Source organism: Opisthocomus hoazin, chromosome Z, assembly GCF_030867145.1.
Source record: "Opisthocomus hoazin isolate bOpiHoa1 chromosome Z, bOpiHoa1.hap1, whole genome shotgun sequence".
Lineage (NCBI taxonomy): Eukaryota > Metazoa > Chordata > Aves > Opisthocomiformes > Opisthocomidae > Opisthocomus > Opisthocomus hoazin.
Genome location: NC_134454.1, coordinates 47,927,270 through 47,944,758, shown reverse-complemented (window position 1 = coordinate 47,944,758; position 17,489 = coordinate 47,927,270). Strand labels below are relative to the sequence as shown.

The following is a 17,489-nucleotide window of genomic DNA, read 5'->3' as shown; positions in this document are numbered from 1 at the left end:
AAGAAAAGCAGACACATGGTCCAAACTCTTTATCACAATGTTTGAACATCAGTTAAAATACTGCCTATACTATTGATATCCTGAGCTATTCATACAGTGTGTTGAGTTGTCTTGCTTATACTAAGTGAATTCCTTTTCTCTAAAAATCTCTAGAACCATTTTTCTTAAGGACCTCCTATGTTTACTGTAGTAACAAAGTACATACCTTTCATTGAAATTCTTCAGATCTACAGAGCGAAAGCATTTCTACAGAAGCGTTAAGGAAACAGAGGCACAAACGTAACATAACTTGGCCAAAGTCACTGAGGAAACAAATGACAGAAAGAGATAAAAGACACAAATCTCACATGTTCTGGCCCATTAGATAACACTGCTTCTCAAGGATTTCCTCAAAGATAATATATTATTCAACCTAAGCACCTCAAACATGACACAAGTTTGTGCAGTGGTGAAGGGCAATATTCCACCAAGAAGGAAACTGACCACACAACAATCATGGAAAGTATTTTCTTTCCAGTTTTTCTTATACATACTCACTTCTGTACGAACTCCAGTGACAGCATAACTGTAAGTAAAAATGATAGGTTTCTATTCTGATATCAGTCAAGACTACTGAAATTCTGTGAAAAGGATTCCCACAGCCAACATACAATGAAAGCAAGTTTGCAAATGAAAGAACATATTTCTCTTTGGAATAAAAATAAAAAAGCTTAGCAAAGACTTTCATACTTTCCTCCCCTCTCTCCCCGACTACTCACACCCAGAAATAGCCACAGAATAAAATCTTCTCAATAAAGATATATTTATGGTGCTAAGTACACCTGATGGAAGAAGAAAAGAGTATTCTTCAGAAGAAAAATAACTTCATGACATCCACATCAACATTTACATTTCTTTTTATTGTCATTATTTTAACATACTCCCACAGACACTTGTCCCTGGAATCCACTGACAAGGTTTCATGCTATTCACAGGCTTATATCAGGCTATTCAGTCTTTGCCAACAAGAAGAGATAAGTTTCCTCAGAAACTTCTAGAGCAAAGACTTTCAGTGACTCACTCAAACTCATATTGCAGCAACAACTAGCCACGTGGGCATTTAGACTGGAGACAGGGCACTGACATTCAAAGTGATCAGGCATTGACTTGGGAATTCTCAATTATTCCTGCATATTGTATGCACACGTACTTTTTAATGTGCTAATAGTGGAACCTGTGACTTGCCAGTAAGATTTTTGTCACATCTGTTCATGAAAAACTCACAACTTAGCAATGCCACCCTTGACATGAAACTAAAACTATACAGTTCTGATATTCTACAGAAAGAGGAGTTCCTTATGAATTTAGGTCAGTTGATGATAGATGAGGACTTTTAAGGTACAACATAGGAAAATAGTATTAGCTAGTGGTATGTCTCTTGGCCTCTTCTCCTTGGACACTCATATAAGTCAATTTAGTTGTATATTATTATACTTTTATTACAGTCACTGTTTGAAGTATTTCAGTACTGTCACAAAGTTAATCAAGATTTGTAAAATAAACATGTCTAGTGAATCTACCAGTAGGGAGGAAGGATAGCCTTGCAGTTTGGCTCCAGGAGTCAGAAGGCTAAGAGTCTGATTCTCACTTCTAACACATTTAACACATGACACTAAAGAAGTCCCTTGAGTTTCCAAGGCCTGTTCTACTTCACCTCTACAGAAGCCTGATTAGTATTGCTCTAATTTAAAAGTTTAACAGCACAGTGTACTTTTTTTTTTAAATCAAACTAGAACTACATGTCTGATAACATCAGATGTGCTCCATTTGCAAGTAAAAAGAATTTATTCCTCTCAAAGATTTACAGAATTCCTTCTGCTGCAGTAGCCTCATGGACTTTATTTCACCAGATTACCACAGCTAATGCTGTGCAGAGTACATCTGAGCAAGTCAGCTGTCTTTAGATTGTGTCCAATGACTACTAAGTTTGTGAAAATACAACTCACTGTATTGCTTACCTACAGAATTTCTATTAAAAGTTAAAATGCATGCAGAAGTTCCATGTCAGAAGCCTGCAACCATATGTAAGGCTGGCAGTTCAAAAAATTACAACAGAAACCTCTTGCAAATTAAGTCTGACATGAGTCAACCCTTTACTATTCTGTAGTTACAGTACTCTTGAAACAATGTTAAGGAAGCTATAACTAAAAATATCCAAAGTTAGAAGATTTAAATTAGAATTATTAAATGTGTATACATTTCTCTTTATTATTTATTTATGATTAATTTATGTTTATGTTTAATTTTTTCATGATTAATGGAATACTACTAAAGAGTACTTTCGTATTAGGGATACAGTGTTCAATCACTACACACTATTTGTCATAGCCATCTAAAATCAGTATTAGTTCTACAGTTAAATGCATAACTCTTACAAATTTTAAAACATTTTTGCAATACCCACAAATAAATTGGCCCTCACTCACCAAGGAGAAAATATTTAACATATTCTGCATGCCCATAACTTATGAAGTAGAACAACAGTGTGGTCCTAAAGCGGTCTCAGAAGTGGGTAGAATGTGCCACCAAGTTTCACAGCACAAAGGATTTTAATGAGCATTACCATTGTCTCCATTTTAGCAATATTAATAACAATGACAGTCATTTATGATGACATTAATGGGAAAATTCGGTCTGGGAATACCCTTCCTGGTGAAAGTTAAACTCTTTAATTCAAGATTTGACTTGATTTTTGAGAGCTGTTCTACTGCTTATACATGCACTAAGATCTCTACAACATGGCACACTTCCGTGCATTTTTTAGATCAGGTTGGCACACAATACATCGTATTCGTTTAAAAAAAAATCTGGTAAGTCAAAGAGTGATGATTTTTATTTGGGATTAATCTCATACAATATATGTATCTTCCTGCAAATGTGAAAAATTATTCCATATGTATCAAAGGACTCCAACATCTTCTGAATTACTGTTTTAGGAAAAAATTGTTTCACTCATCCTTCACTCTTCACAAGATCCTTCACTCATCTTTTTAAAGACGTCTTTGTAAAAAACAGCACCTTCACAACTATAGGCCAGTATACTGAAACATACGGCTTAAGGAAAAAGAAAGAAAAGAAATTATGGTTCAAAAGTACACCGAGTGCACACGGTGGCTTCATTAACAGGAGAACAACTGTGTCTCGTACCTTCAAATGGGTATCCTTTGTTGCTTTAACTCTCCGTAACATCACCCTGAAAACCTCAACTCCCACTGGCATCCCTTATGGCACCTTCACCCGTGGTATGCTGTGGCTAATTTCATGCACACACTATGCAGCTGAACCATATACAAGTGTTGACTAGGTGGAGGACTAAAGCCAAACAAAATGTGGAATAACAGTGTCTCTCTTTGACCCTGCCCCCAATTTTCAGTGAATCTGTAAGAATAAGATTGTTTTCAAACCTTTAGCCTGCTTTCAAGCTTGGTTAAAATCGACTAACGTGTTCACTTCTTAGTAGCCAAAGACATGAAGATATAGAATCACACAGACCTCATTTCCTGAGGAAACTAAGACAAAAAGCACAGAAATTATTATAAAAATTTTATCCATGCTTATAAGTAAAAAACACAAAAATTATTATCAAAACTTTATCCATGCCTATAAGTGAAAAGACAACTTTTAGGATCTGCTCCCAACTCATACTTTCACACTAGCATGTTCTCTAAAGACAAGTCTCCCCTGAGGGGCAAGTACAGCAGCGTTTACGTTCTCGTTACAAACCAACCACCAGAGGACAACCGTCATAAATGTTCAATGGGTCTCTTTCTACCCGAGATGGCAGAAGTGAACAAACAGCCACATCAAGAGAAAGACAGACTGCAACAGGGAGAAGAAAAACGATAAACAAGAGCGATTTCCAGCAATGCCAATTCAACAGACAGAAGATTTTCACAGGCCTGTTGGCAGCTCACAACATACTTTAATAAAATCTCACTTTCTGCTTCAAGCTTCATGATGAATTCTTATGACACAGTTTTTGAATCCTGAGCACAGAAGGGAAGATTAACATAAAAACAAGGAAGACAGTAAATAATCCATCTAACTCAGAAACTAAATTGAATGCTACTTTGTTTAGCCACTGCAGACAAGAAAGCTTTCCTTTTACAAAAAAGATTCATAAAGTTTGCAGTGGGGGGAAAAAAAAGCTTCAGATCCTTATCATTACATATTGGAAAAAAATCACAAATTCTTAAGATTCTCCTGGTTTTCAAAGGCCTGTCACTAGAATGTTACATCCCACAAATTTTACCTAAAGGATTCTTCACTATGATACAGAGCAGTAACAATTACCTGATTTTGGCTACTCTTTCATATCAAAAGTGGCGATTTGGGAAATTCTTGACCGGAGTGGAAGGTAGCGGTTTAGTTACCTACTTTTGTGAACCAAAACGGGCAACTTCTCCCAACACTTATGAGGCACTGGTCTCCCCGATCCGTAGTTTAAATAAGCGGCCAGCTGCCCTATCTGACGGCGGTCTGCGAAGGCGTACCGTGCAGGGAGCTCCTCCACTACAGCTGATGCCTGCAAGTGCGCGATGGCACAGCAGACAAGCTCAGCACACCTGCTGCACCAGAAACAAGGCGGTGAGCTTCTCCCTCCCTCTCCCCGCACAGCGCTCAGGAAGGTTTTCTGTGTGCTGGAGCTGCACCGATCTCTCGCACGTATCACAAAGCGACAATCCTGTCGCTCGGTCTCAAGGTCCCTAGCACGAAGGCGAACAGCCAGATGCAGGAAGCACGGATGCGGAACTCTGGAAACGTTCTCGGTACCAGACGACAGGGATCTAGCACCGGCTGTTAGCTGGGTGCCCACGCCCGTCCCTCACAGCAAACCATTCGCACCGGCGGCAGCCCGCAGCCGAACCTCCGCCAACACCCCAGCTCCCGCCTGGGGGAAGCGGGACCCCACGACCCAGGGCAAGAGCCGGGGCTGCACGGCACCGGGCTCCACAACAACGGGCCCCACGAGCGGGGCGGCGGCGGCGGCCGGGGGAAGCGGCCGGGGGAAGCCGGGCGGCGAGACGGGCCGCACGGCCCAGCGCAGCGCCGGCCTCAACGCCACAGCCCCCTTCCCCCGGCGGAGCAGAAAGCCCGGCGGGGGAAGGGGGGGGGGGGGGGGGGCCGGGACGACTCGCGTCGATCCTCCCCCCCGGGCCGCTTCCTGGCCGGCAGCTCCCCCCGCCAGGGCACCGAGCCCGCCGCAGCGTCCGCACCAGCGCGCTCCACGCATGCGCCGTCCCTCTCGCCCGCACCCCTTCCCCTTCGCGACCCCCGAGGCGAGGCCGGCGGGGGCGGAACATGCCGCTCCCCCCGCAACCCCCCCCGGGTCGGCGGGAAGGAGCCCCGCCGCGGCGGAGCCAGCCGCCCGCCAGCCCCCCCGCTCCCAGGCGAGGGGTGTGGGGGGAGCCGCGCCCCCCCCCCGCCGCAGCCCCCCCGCCCCGCCGCAGCCCCCCCGCCCCGCCGTACCTGCTCGGCGCGCCCCGCCCCCGCCCCTCGGCCCCGCCCCGGCGGCTTTACCCCGCTGGCGACGCCGGTTTGGAATTTTCGCGCGCTCAGCCCCTAGGCCCGCGGGCGGCGCGCGTGCGCGGGGGGGCGGTGCGGGCGCGCGCTGTGTCAGCCGGCTGTCCTGCTCTCCTCCCCCCCTCCTCCCCCGCTTTCCCCCCTCCCCCCCCCAATTCCCCCTCCCGGCGCCGCGGCGGTCGCGGTCGGCCGAGGGGCTGCCGGCGGCTGGAAACCGGGGCGGGGGGGCTGTGGGTAAAGGCCGGCTGTGGCCCGCTGCGTGCAGCCGAGGTGACGGCTCCGCGGGCAGACCCGCCGTGCCCCCGCCGGGCGGGGGCCGTGTGCTGGCAGCGGCGGCCTGGCGAAGGCAGCCGCCCGCGGCCCGCCGCCCTGCTCCCCGACCGCGGGTGAATAGACCCCCTCTGGGAGGCTGGGCGCGAAGCCCGCCGAGCTGCTGCTCGTTTTCGGCTGTGCCGGCAGCACCAGGCCTGTCGGCCCGCGTGGAGCCAGCGAGAGCAGCGCTGAGCGCGGGCGTGCGGTAGGCGAGAAGCTTTGCTTCGGGTAAGCGTCGGGTTTGAAGAAACACCTGACTGGGATTTGTGCTGGTGCTAAAATGAGAAACGCACGCGTGGCGCACCGTGCTAGCCCGCGATCTGTTAAAAAGCGTCGGTGGTAAAGATGCCGGGACGGGTAATTCCGTCGCGTGACTGCTGTTGGGTTACGCTGGTCCTCAGGGAAATCCCGCGGAAAATACCAGCGCCACGCAGTCTGGCCGCTCAGCGCAGCCTCGCCCGCCGCTCCCTGGCCCTTTGACACGCTCGTGCTCCATCCAGCTCCCTGTCATTCTCCATCTTCTCATCTGCTCAGCTCCTGTCCTCCGTCTTTTCGCTGAGCTACTCAGCTCCTCCTGTTCCTCCCGGTAATTTTTCCATTCCTGACTGGTTTTATACCCCACTGCAGTGATGAGCTGGTGGGAGACTGCTGCGGTATTTCCACTTGTCTTTTTGACAAGCGATTAGCGCTTAAAATTCCATTTTTTCCTAGCATCTTCCTCTTCCAAAGTACGTACGCTTATACCGCTCTGTCCTTGTTTCCTCCTTGGAAGAAGTTGCGGATGGTGAGGCACTCGTTGCAATCCTCCCTAAAGGGAAACGAAAGAAATTATTTGAAAGAACAAAGTTGCTAAGGGAAAACACTGCCTTGAACCTAGGTTGGAATGTATCTTTTGAAATGGGTTTTAAATTAAATCCCATTGACATCATTAGTCTGAATGAACAGGCTAGTTTGTATTAGACTTGTATTCAAGATTTGTACTCTGCATAAACGTTGGACTGCTACTCCTGCTAAAGATCAAGTTGCTGGTTTTCTCTTCACGGTTTACCCAGCCCAGCTGATGTCCAAACTCCATACTCTGATTCAGCTTTCACATTCTTCTATTCTGGTTTTGTGCGGTACGTCATCTTTTCTGATCACCACTGCTTTCGGTTTTCTGTAAAATGAGACTAGGTCCCTTTCAGTACAAAGGCGAATTCAACCTACCCACATAGAGAAATCCCCATGTGCAAATACTTACGTTACTTTTTTTCATTTCATCCTATCAAATCAGCAACACCTGATGAATTAAAGGCTTGTCTGTGGAAATTTCAAAGTACTTTCTCGGGAAACAGCAATTGCTCATCAGGCAACCCACCAAGACAAACTGGCAGGGTTGTTTCCCACACATCCAGCACATCTGCAGAGCACAGCTCAGAGCTTTGGGTGTAATGCCCATATTCACACTGTGAGTCCAGTTCATAACTCATGCAAGTCTTTAATCACTCTACTCATTCTCTTTCTTGTCAAATGAAAACACAGGAGAATTTATATTTGTTTTCTACCATCAATTGTGTTAACACTTTCTTAGATGTCAGCATTATTAATTATGTCATTGCTGAAACGTGTAAGTGTTCTAGTACAGTGGAAGAAGCTGGAGTGGAAGAAGTTTGGTAACATAACTTTTCGTGTTTCTGACTAAACATATTCCATTGTTGTCCAATGTCTATTTCTACCCCATAGTCACAGAGTAGAAAAAGCAGACTTTGTTACTCAGGTTGATGTTTATACCATCAGCAGAGAAAATTTTCTTCTTGCTATGCAAGAAGCCGTATCCCAGTTCTCATGCACACCCAGACATACAGCCAAAGATCATTGTAATATACCAGAAGCTGTCAAAAATAAACCTAGGAATTAAAAAAAGACGAAAAAAGGCATTTAAGAAAGTCATGGGAAGGGGTATAGTAGACAGGTGTATAAAAATAGGCATAAATATAATAGCAAAGATGAAAGCAAATTACCAATATGCATAAACTCCAGTGGGTGGAAAGAACATTTGGTAGAATTACCTTCAAATGACCCTCATTTTAAATAGTCACAAAATATGTGGCCATGATATGAATAATGAATTAGGTAGTACAAATCAAGTGAATGCCAATACAAATGTTATGTTACTTCAGACATTCTGTATGCAGTTTGCCACTCTCCTACATTTAAGAAATGCAAAACTTTTGAGGGTTAAAAAAATGTTATTCGGGCTATTTTTTGTGGCCTTGGTCTTTAAGAGCAGGTACTGTTACACATAGAGCTAATCCAGCTGCCTAGGCTCAAACAGAGAGCTACTAATGGTAAAACTTTGAAAATTCCAAAAAATGTTTCAAACTGTTAGAAGTCACCAGATACAGTACTGCTATAGATAAGAATGCCACAACTTCAAAACCTGAATATTTAGGAAAGGACCTTCCAAATACCGGAGAATTGCTGGCTGCTCCCTGAGAACCCTAGCAACCTCCACTTCCCCGAGGTGTGTTGCAGAGGCCCCTTGTTAAACTTTGCGCTTTGGTGAGATACAGCAGATACTACACTTTGGTTCGGGGCAAAATATCACCATTTTTTCTTTTGGCCAGTATTAATTTGGTAGAAAAAAATCCCCTGTTGGGAGAAAAGAAGAAAATATATCATTGGGGGGGGGGAATAGAAAAAAAAGTCCCAGCTGTTTGAAGCTGCTCAGAGGTTTGGAATGTTAGAATAAATAGTGGGGGAGATGGATTGATGGGACAAACTGCAGGTGAAGCACACAAAGGTGCATGGTGAATATAATTTATCAGTGCGCATGACCACCGCATATGTAATATATTTTATGCACATTATAGTGGTTAACTGAAGAGCACATACTGTTTTAAGCAGTGCAAGAGCTCCTGCTTAAATAAACATACGAGCAGTACCAAGCAAAATGCCCTCAGCCCTCTTAGCGGTGGTGAACGTGGCACATACCTTCATATAGGTCTGTGGCTTGTTCAAAATGGTTGCTATGAGACAACAAGTAGCTAACGTAGCCACTGCATACATACTGTTCTCCTTTATGGATGGAATTGGAACTGCCCAAGTATTAGAGTGGGAAACAAAGCATCAGTAGTATTCGAGAGGTTTCTTGTCCTTCCAGATAAGACCACAGAGTGTAACAAGTCACCAACACATTTCAGTTTGCTGCTGTTTGCTAGCCACATTAGGAGATTTCTGCAAAGGCAGATGTGTCATTTCTAGCTGGTGATTATATCTTTGAATATTTCCCCACTAAAATACTGAATTGTGGGTGACTGTTAACATAATAGCTACGCATACTAACATTGAGTTCCAGGTGTTTGTTCTCTCCCATATCACCCATTCACTTTCCAGTATAATTTCATGGTTCAGCATTGCTTGTGCTTTCTGTGCCGTTCTATGAAAGAAACACGAAGAACCAACACAAAGAGAAGTGGAGTTGCTTCTTGGAGGCACCAGGCTCTGCGTGTCTGGTTGATGGTCGTTGTGAGCAGTACATGTCACGCAGTCTTTATGCTGACACTGGATTAATTTTTCCTCACATTTTGATCTGACGTCCTGGGGAGGTTTACTTGCTCTTAAGAAGGACAGGAACATTTGCTGTATTCTGTGTCCAAAGCGATAGGTGAATATGTTTGGTTTCTTCTTAACGCAAATACTATCAAGTCTTTAGCTGGGGAGCCTCTGCAAGGTTCTAAAAAATTGACCGTGAATAGAGCAATGGTATTTAATGCTCCTTAAGATCCTCCTAGCATCTATTAAAGCTGTGCCCTTGGTATTTCTCAGTCTTGTATAAAACATATGTTCACAAGGATAAAATTTGGAAATTATACCATATATCAATCAATCAATCAGGTAATCTCAGCACAATCAAGATTTTCGTAACTTATCTTATTGCGTATCTTTCCCATATGTGCATTATTAGAGAGTCTGAAGTGTTTAGCTTGGTGATTGATTGTTTCTATCTAGAATTTATCAACTTCATTGGGGAAAATAACCCTGAAAATAATTCCTTTCCTTGTACCTATCTGCACTCTCAGCAGGTGCTATAGAAAAAAATGTGAATGAAGTCAATCATTCCCAAGACACTGAGACAGCAAAGATATAAAAGTCTTCCATGATGTCCTGCTGCTGCCGTGTGATGACTGAACACTTAACAAATACTGGAGAGCATTTCCAAAGCTTGGTCCAGAAGAACTAAGCACAGTGCATAGGAGCAGAGACCTTGCTCATTTCTATGACATTCCCTGTTGATACTCTGAAAAGTTTCTGTGGCATATACAGAAGAAGCATAAAATACGTGCTACAGAATGGAAAGTTAATGACTTCACCTTGACCAGTTCCCTTACTGACAGCTGTTAACAATATGAAATACTTCAGTGAGAATTTCAGTTTCATGTGTGTGACTATATTCCTTCTTGCTTTATATAAAATACTGTCCTTCACTAGGAGAGGTATTTACACATTCTAGAACCTGAAAAGTTTTAGCAAAATTCAAGATAATATAAAGGGAAATGCTGATTTTACTGGCAGCAAGCAGGAGCCAAAGTCACAAATCAATAAAATGTGATAAAGATCACTCTTGAACAAATTTACAGAGGTTTGGAGGTGTGGGAAACTGCCTGTTGAGAATCAGAATGCAGCTACAAAACTTTATATTCTTTTATGACTTACATCATTATTCAAACTCGTGTCAAGTTGTGAAGCACTAAATCTTAGAAAATGAAGTTATTTAAAGTACATCAGTGAACTCAAAAGACATCACACACTGAAAGTCTTTAGTATTTTTCCTTTCAAAGTTGATTATTACAGGTAAGGTTTTCAAATTAAGAAATTGAATCTCAATAAATTCCTTTTTCTTCACATTTTAAAAGTATGAGAAAGCTTGAAACTGAAATTTCAAACAAGCCCACAACACTGTAAAATGTTGGAAGTAAAACAGTTCGTAACTTCTTATTCCATTAAATACGGAAATTTTGAAATAAAACAAAAAGCAAAATTCACACACACAAAAGGTGTGTCTCAGCTTTTCAATGCATGACACAGATCATAACCTGAGGTAAAAACAAAATGTTGCCTTATAACATTACACTGTACTAAAAATACAGCAAAACAGAGTCACTGGCCATGGAGAAGAAGACAAGTGGGAGAATACAAGGAGAAAATGTAAGCAAGTAAGTGGATAAATTTCTCTTATAACTGCCTTTCATCATCTGGATGAAATGCTTTTACTAAAAATGGAAGCACAGTTGCTAAACTGACATAGTTTTGTTTGAAACACAAGACTGCCTTTTCATCCATAAGCCTTCCCAGGCATGTGTCTCCATCAGAAACAAACAAATCCAAAGTGTAAACATAAATACTATGCATCAGATGAAAAATTATGAAACGACCGATCTTTGCTCAATGCATGAATTTCCAGCTATTAATTAACCACAGTATTACTAATGCTGACTTCTATGGTGCACATTTTTAAAAAGTAATAATAAAATAATAAAAGGTCGTAGAACACAGGAAAAGGGAGACTGGATGGAGAGACAGTGAGAAGATTCCTGTCATCACCCAATCTCATGCGGGCATCTTGAGCTAATCAGTTTGAAAAATCGTCTCCAGCATTAGCTGAATGTTGTATATGATCTTTTGCTCACAGTAAGATAGGCCACTCTTCTAGTGTAGCCTTCACACCTTTGCAAATTCCGTGTTTGTTCAGCGTTGCAGATCCCTGCCTCACAAAAAAGTCCTTAAGCAGGGATTCCCTTCAAAATGGAAGAGATCTCCACTTACTGAGTATTAAAGCAGCTACCAAAATAGTGTATAGGAAGTCTGTAGAATCACAGTCGTTCCAGTGTTAGTTAAAACATGGCTGAAACAATACAGTTCTGTGGCAGAAAACAAGATCTGCATTTCGTGGATTGCCGACTTTGCCCCCACATCCTCTGTACATTAACCGAAAACCTCATATTTCTCATTCCTTGGTTTAGTTTATTGGACGCTACAATATGGTGCTTCTTTGACCTCCCAAAGGAAATATAACTCCGATATTCCTGTGCCTTCACTTGCTTCTTTAAACAGTTTGTCATCCACACTCCTTTGCCTGCAATACTCATAGTTGCAAATCTGTGGAATGCACTCTTTCATAAATCTCCTCTCAGTTGTTTTAGCAATCCTTCTTCCTTTATTGGTATTAACCTTTCTTTAACCTTGTCTATCTTCAGATTTAGTCCCTTCCTCATGACAGGCCAGACAAAATATCAATTTGTTTTCCATCATTCTCTCATTAAAACAGTGTTCTTTTGTTCCCTTAATTTCCTTGCTGCATTAACTGAATATTTACATTGGATCACCTTTAAATGGTCTATAATTCACTACGGTGAATCTGATCCACAACTGACAATCATTTACATGCATGTAATGCATACAGTTAAAAAGTGCTTTCTACAGCTTTGTACAGACCGTGTAAAGCCTGGTTTAAAGGCTCTGTTTCAGGTATCTCTATAAATGAAAGATGTGTATACAAATACACAACACATACTAAAACAGCACAGGCAAATACATTGTGATGGAGATAAGGTTGAGAATATGTATCTGTAAATTACAGATAAATAAATTGTATCGAATTAAACCAAATCTGAGCATCACAATGCCAAGTTATTAATTACGGTCACATATAGAATAAATCCAAATGTATAAAGAAACACAAAGTAAGAGCTACAAATCTCGTAAGGCTGTTTGTGCAATAATCACAAGTTCAAGGCATAGAGGTCATTGCTCCATACAAGATTTCATTAATTTTGGAAATAGTTGCCTGCCCTCTGTTTCTTTTGTACCCACAGTGTCACACTCCTTGTTTCCTCTCAGCGCTGTCCCTGAAAGCTTGCTCAAGACCTTTAGCTCAAACCTGGAATTTAACTATGCATTTCCTTTACGTTTGTGTACTTCTTTCGTTTCATAAGATAACTCTGGGAGCAGCTACAATGTCCTTAGAGGTTCTTTCATATTTGGTCGTATAATATAGCTTTTATCAAGACATAATATGTTATCAAATAAGAATATGAGCCTGAATCCCCTCCCTACTAAGGTGCTACAATGTGGAGCTCATAGTGACCTGAAAATAGGTGCAAGCGACCTTCTTGCCTATTAAACTCTTACCTGAAATTCACTGGTCTGGACAAAGCATCAAATAAAGACATTGTGCGGGGAGCCCCATATATTAAGTTCTGATGCATCCATGCTTTAGGGGCTTCTCATCTCTCCTGTGTCAGTCTGCCCAGCTGTGAGGGCTGGACTGTATGAGGGAGCCTGTCAGTTGCTGATACCCGAGCTGGCAGAAAACCACGGAAACCTGCAGCGAGCAACAGAGTTAGTGTAAGCAATTCTGCACCCATGAACAACAGCTGAGAGTTGCGTATCCTAGGACTACTGCTGCAGACAGATAACCCAGCTTGATGTACCAATGGCCTGATCCACTATGGTAATTTGTTTGCTCCTAAACTACAGTTCATACAGATGAGATTAGAAGAATAATATTTCCAATCCTAAAATTTAAACATTTAGAAATACTACCTATTCTCAATTCCCTAATCAAGAGTCCTAAAAATTTCTCAGTAACTGGGCTCTTACTTCAGATGATCAGATTATACAAGCTGACCAAACAGCCAATGACATTTGGAAGAAGAACTCAAGAAACAGGTGGTATTTGACTGTAAGAAAAAAGAGGTTGTACCCCGTTCCCCTATGAGCACCACCTATGCCTGCATGTAGAATGTGTCCAGCCTGAGCTCACCAAAAAGCTAATGACCTGAGCATCCATTTCTATCCTATATAGAAATGTTACTCTCTCTCCCTGAAGTCACGGTGCTTTGTGTACAAGCATATCACAGGCAGTAAAACAATATTCAAAAAGCACCTAATGGGCAATGTATTTTGTGAGAGTGCACCAGTGAACCACGACTCTTCTGGATGGCTGAAATCATCTTACTTCCTTCCTCCAGGTGGCAATTTTTGCCCGTCTGGTAGATGAGGAAAATGACACTGGCATTGTAAAATGCTCTAGTAAGGAGGACTAAGGAATATGATGCAAAAAGTAAGTCTAATAATTATGGTGGAGGAAAAAAGACAAACTATATAAGTCAAGAAGGCTGATTCTTGTGAGTCTTTATTAATTTGCTTTGTGATTTCTAGGAAGTCATTAACCTTTGCCTTTTCCATGCACTGCCTAAATACTATAAGGCCATAACTGAAAGTAAAAAAAAAAACCAAAAAAAACCATCAGTAGCTTTAGTAGCCAAGTAGGAAAATTAAAACATCACTGGGAAAGTATCTAGAATGCAAAGAGGTTTCTGAGTGGTTTCCCTGTCAGTGTATATACTGGAAACATATGGAATACAGCAGTGGAATTTTCTAAACACGCTGTACACTACAGCATGTGAAATGCTGCAAATGAGTAACTGGATTAGTTAGGGAGACATTATCTTCAGTGGCTCCAGCTTCCCCAATATTCAAAACCTGTGTAGGGGCTGAAGCATTACTTGTCACCTCCCGAAAAAACCTTCTCCATGCCGTGGGGTGAGAACCAAGCTGTTGATGGGAACAGATGGCCAAAAGGATGAGGAGACTGGGAGCTTGACCCCCATCTGGAATATTTCTCAGGCTGTAACAAGGGTGGAGCAAGAGCTCCACCAGTGAGACGTTGTGCCTCGGCTGTCAGAGCTGTGCCTGTGCTGCTACCGACACCTTCATTATTCACACTTTGCCAGGCACTCTGTTCAGTGATGGCTGCTCTGTAGCTCCGAGAGGAGCCAGAAGTGGAACTCGGAACGCTGCTCTGAGTTGTGCCAGTGCGTTAATGGGACGGGGAAAGACATGAGAAGACTGATCTGTAACTGGATAATGGTGTGATACCCATTTGTCATGGAATCAAGAAAGCCTAATTAAGAAACAACAGGGAGAGAACACAAAAGGTCTGTCGTTTTAAGGAAATCTGCAACCACTGAAAAAAAAGATTTTAAAATGTCATTTTGCAAGCTTCAGCAGTGCTCCATTTAAAATTGTAGTAAAATGTATTAATACTTGTTCAGAGAATTTGTAACCATGTCAGATCTAGAAAAGTCATAGTTGGCCAGTCACAAACAATGACTAATACTTCACTGCTGTGAAGTATTAGCTATCAGAAAACCACTGTTTTTTCTGTCAGCTGTGGATTTGATGTTGTGAAATCTCTAGCAGCTTTACGCTCATCACCAGTTTTCATTCATATCCACATGATAAACTTCCTTAACCAACATGTGTCAGAAGTCATTTATTGTACTGTATTTAGCTGTTACAAATCTGTAGTGTCACTCTCCTCTCATTCACAATTTTAGAACAGCTGGGTTTAACAGTAGATTGTTAAGAATTCATTTGAGGCTCCAGAAACTCTGTGTTTCTGCACCGTGCAGCTGCGTGCCCAGCAGAGCCTTCTATACAGCCAGCCTCCGCTGACAGCCTGGCAAAGCCTGTGGTCCCGCGCGTGAGGTTCGGCGGAGCACTGTGGCGAGTGATGGCGCAGCAGGCGCCCACACTGTTACACACAAGCTGACATGGTCTCCCCGCAGCTAACTCCGGGCTCGCTTCCTCAGTGGCTCGCCAAGTGGTTAGGTGGGAATGGTGGCCTGAATCTGCCCCTTCGAGCACACCGGTGGCCCAGAGAGCGACAGAAAATCTGGCTTTCGGCCATGTGATTCCTCTGGTTTATCAGCCACCGGGTCTGTCTCTTCATCCTTCTGGTTACTGGAACTCTGGGGATGTTCTTGAAGACATGGCAGAAATGAAAATTTCTTGTAAATATTTTGGAGTCTTTTCTGAAGAAAGGCACTATGTGCATTTAACAATACTAACATTTTCTCTGCTAACAGCTATTTACAGTCTAGGTTGTCGTGCCGTTAAGCAGTAACAATCAAGGAGCAGAGCATTTCCTAGGAATTAATGGCTGGCTGGGCAGAGTTTAAAGCCTGAGGTACAGCCAGAGGCTATTAACTCCAGCTGGTCATTAAAAATCCTTTGGAAATACCTTGCTCTAAGGTCAGTATTACTGTTAAAACAAATGTAGGCAGATGGATTTATTTCATGGGTTGCATTTTCAGTTGGTATGCACAGGGCTTTTCTGGAGAATTTACACCTTCTTAACATTAACCAGCCAATTACTTGAGTCACCTCTCAGCGCTCCAGTCATACAGTTTTAATTACACTTATTACAAAAAATGGAAGCAGAACACTGACAACGGTAAGATCAGTTTATCTGATTATCATTTCAGGTCTGCTGGCAGACAAGGGATGTTTTTTGCCTACCAAATAAAGAAACAAAAACCCTGGAATGGGCATATATTCACCAAGAAATGAGTACTCCATCTTCTTCTCCTCATTATCTAGTATGTTTGTACAAAGACATGATCATTCACAATACCAGCTGGCCAACAGGCCAAAATGAAAATTTAACACAGGCAGGATTTTATAGGCTTTAACGAAAGCCTATAAATAATAAATAATTCCATGTAAAATATCTTCTGGGGAGACAGTGTAGTAGCAAAAGAAGAATTCAAGTAAATACATTTGGAGTTGATTTGTTGGAACAGAAAAGGAGCATTCAGTGGAAGTATTTCTGCTCCTAAGTGGAGATGGGCACTGTTTGGTGTAAAACAGCAATTGATTTAAGCTCTGCAAACTACTGAATAAATCTTGAAACTTATGTGTTTAATAGGTGCATTATCTTTCAGAACAGCCATCCACACATGGCTTTGTGTTTTTGTAATATTCTCATTTCAGAAAACAAAACCAAAACACACTAAAAATGTTGTCATTGAAATGTTGCTATTGCTGCTGAGGGAAAAAAAGAAAATTCTGTTAATTTGGTGGAAAACATTTTTTTTTACTGGTTCATGTATTTGTACTGTGATGACACAAATAAGCTCAGGTACAGATAAAGCTGAAGCCTTTCATGCTGCCAAATCTGTAATACCTGTCTCTTATCTGACTACTGATTTCCAGACTAAAAATCAGATGACTTATCTGAAGCTTCTGAGCTGGATCGGTGCATGAAACCAGTTCTGCTCTTGTCAGACGACATTTTCGTTTCACCAGAATCTAACTCTTTGGGTGATTGCCTTTTGGGGGAGGTGGCAGGGCTTTGAGATTTGACTTCACAGCTTTCAATAAAGTGAATGTAAGTACCAACACGTCCCTCTCAGCTGCTTTATTTATCTCACATTTATTGGTAAATGGGAAAGTTCCTAAAACCAGTCCTCCTGCTGGGCAAACGATGCTTCAGCAGTGAAAGTAATTATTTTCTTAAGGTACTCAGAGCTGTAGAGCAAAAGGTGATTCCAGCAATCCTGTCAATGTCCTGTTGCACTACAAAACCTTGTATCACTTCTTCTGAAACACGCTTGTAGCTATTTGCGTTATTTCCACGCACATATACACACATACATGCCCCAACAGCTGTTCCATCCTATTGTGAGGTTATTTCCACTGGTATATGTGTTTCTTCCATTTTCCTTTCAAAAAATGCTTGAACACCTCAACAATGTGCATTATGTGTCACCTTAAGGCTTCTAAAT

The 17,489-nt window shown here is 42.3% G+C and overlaps 1 protein-coding gene across 4 annotated transcripts in view; it reads right to left on the bottom strand.

Annotated features, from left to right (window-relative positions):
• The window catches only part of FANCC (FA complementation group C), an 85,015-nt gene extending 79,376 nt beyond the window's left edge, over positions 1–5,639 (bottom strand). Inside the window, exon 1 of one of the 4 annotated variants that reach the window (XM_075411468.1) lies at positions 5,560–5,639. The gene's annotated coding sequence lies outside the window, so the exon portion shown is untranslated. Of the gene's footprint in view, positions 1–3,443; positions 3,467–5,508; positions 5,530–5,559 lie in introns of those variants that run through there. The other 3 variants (XM_075411469.1, XM_075411470.1, XM_075411471.1) reach the window with 3 other exon arrangements.
• Positions 5,640–17,489: the final 11,850 nt, after the last annotated feature.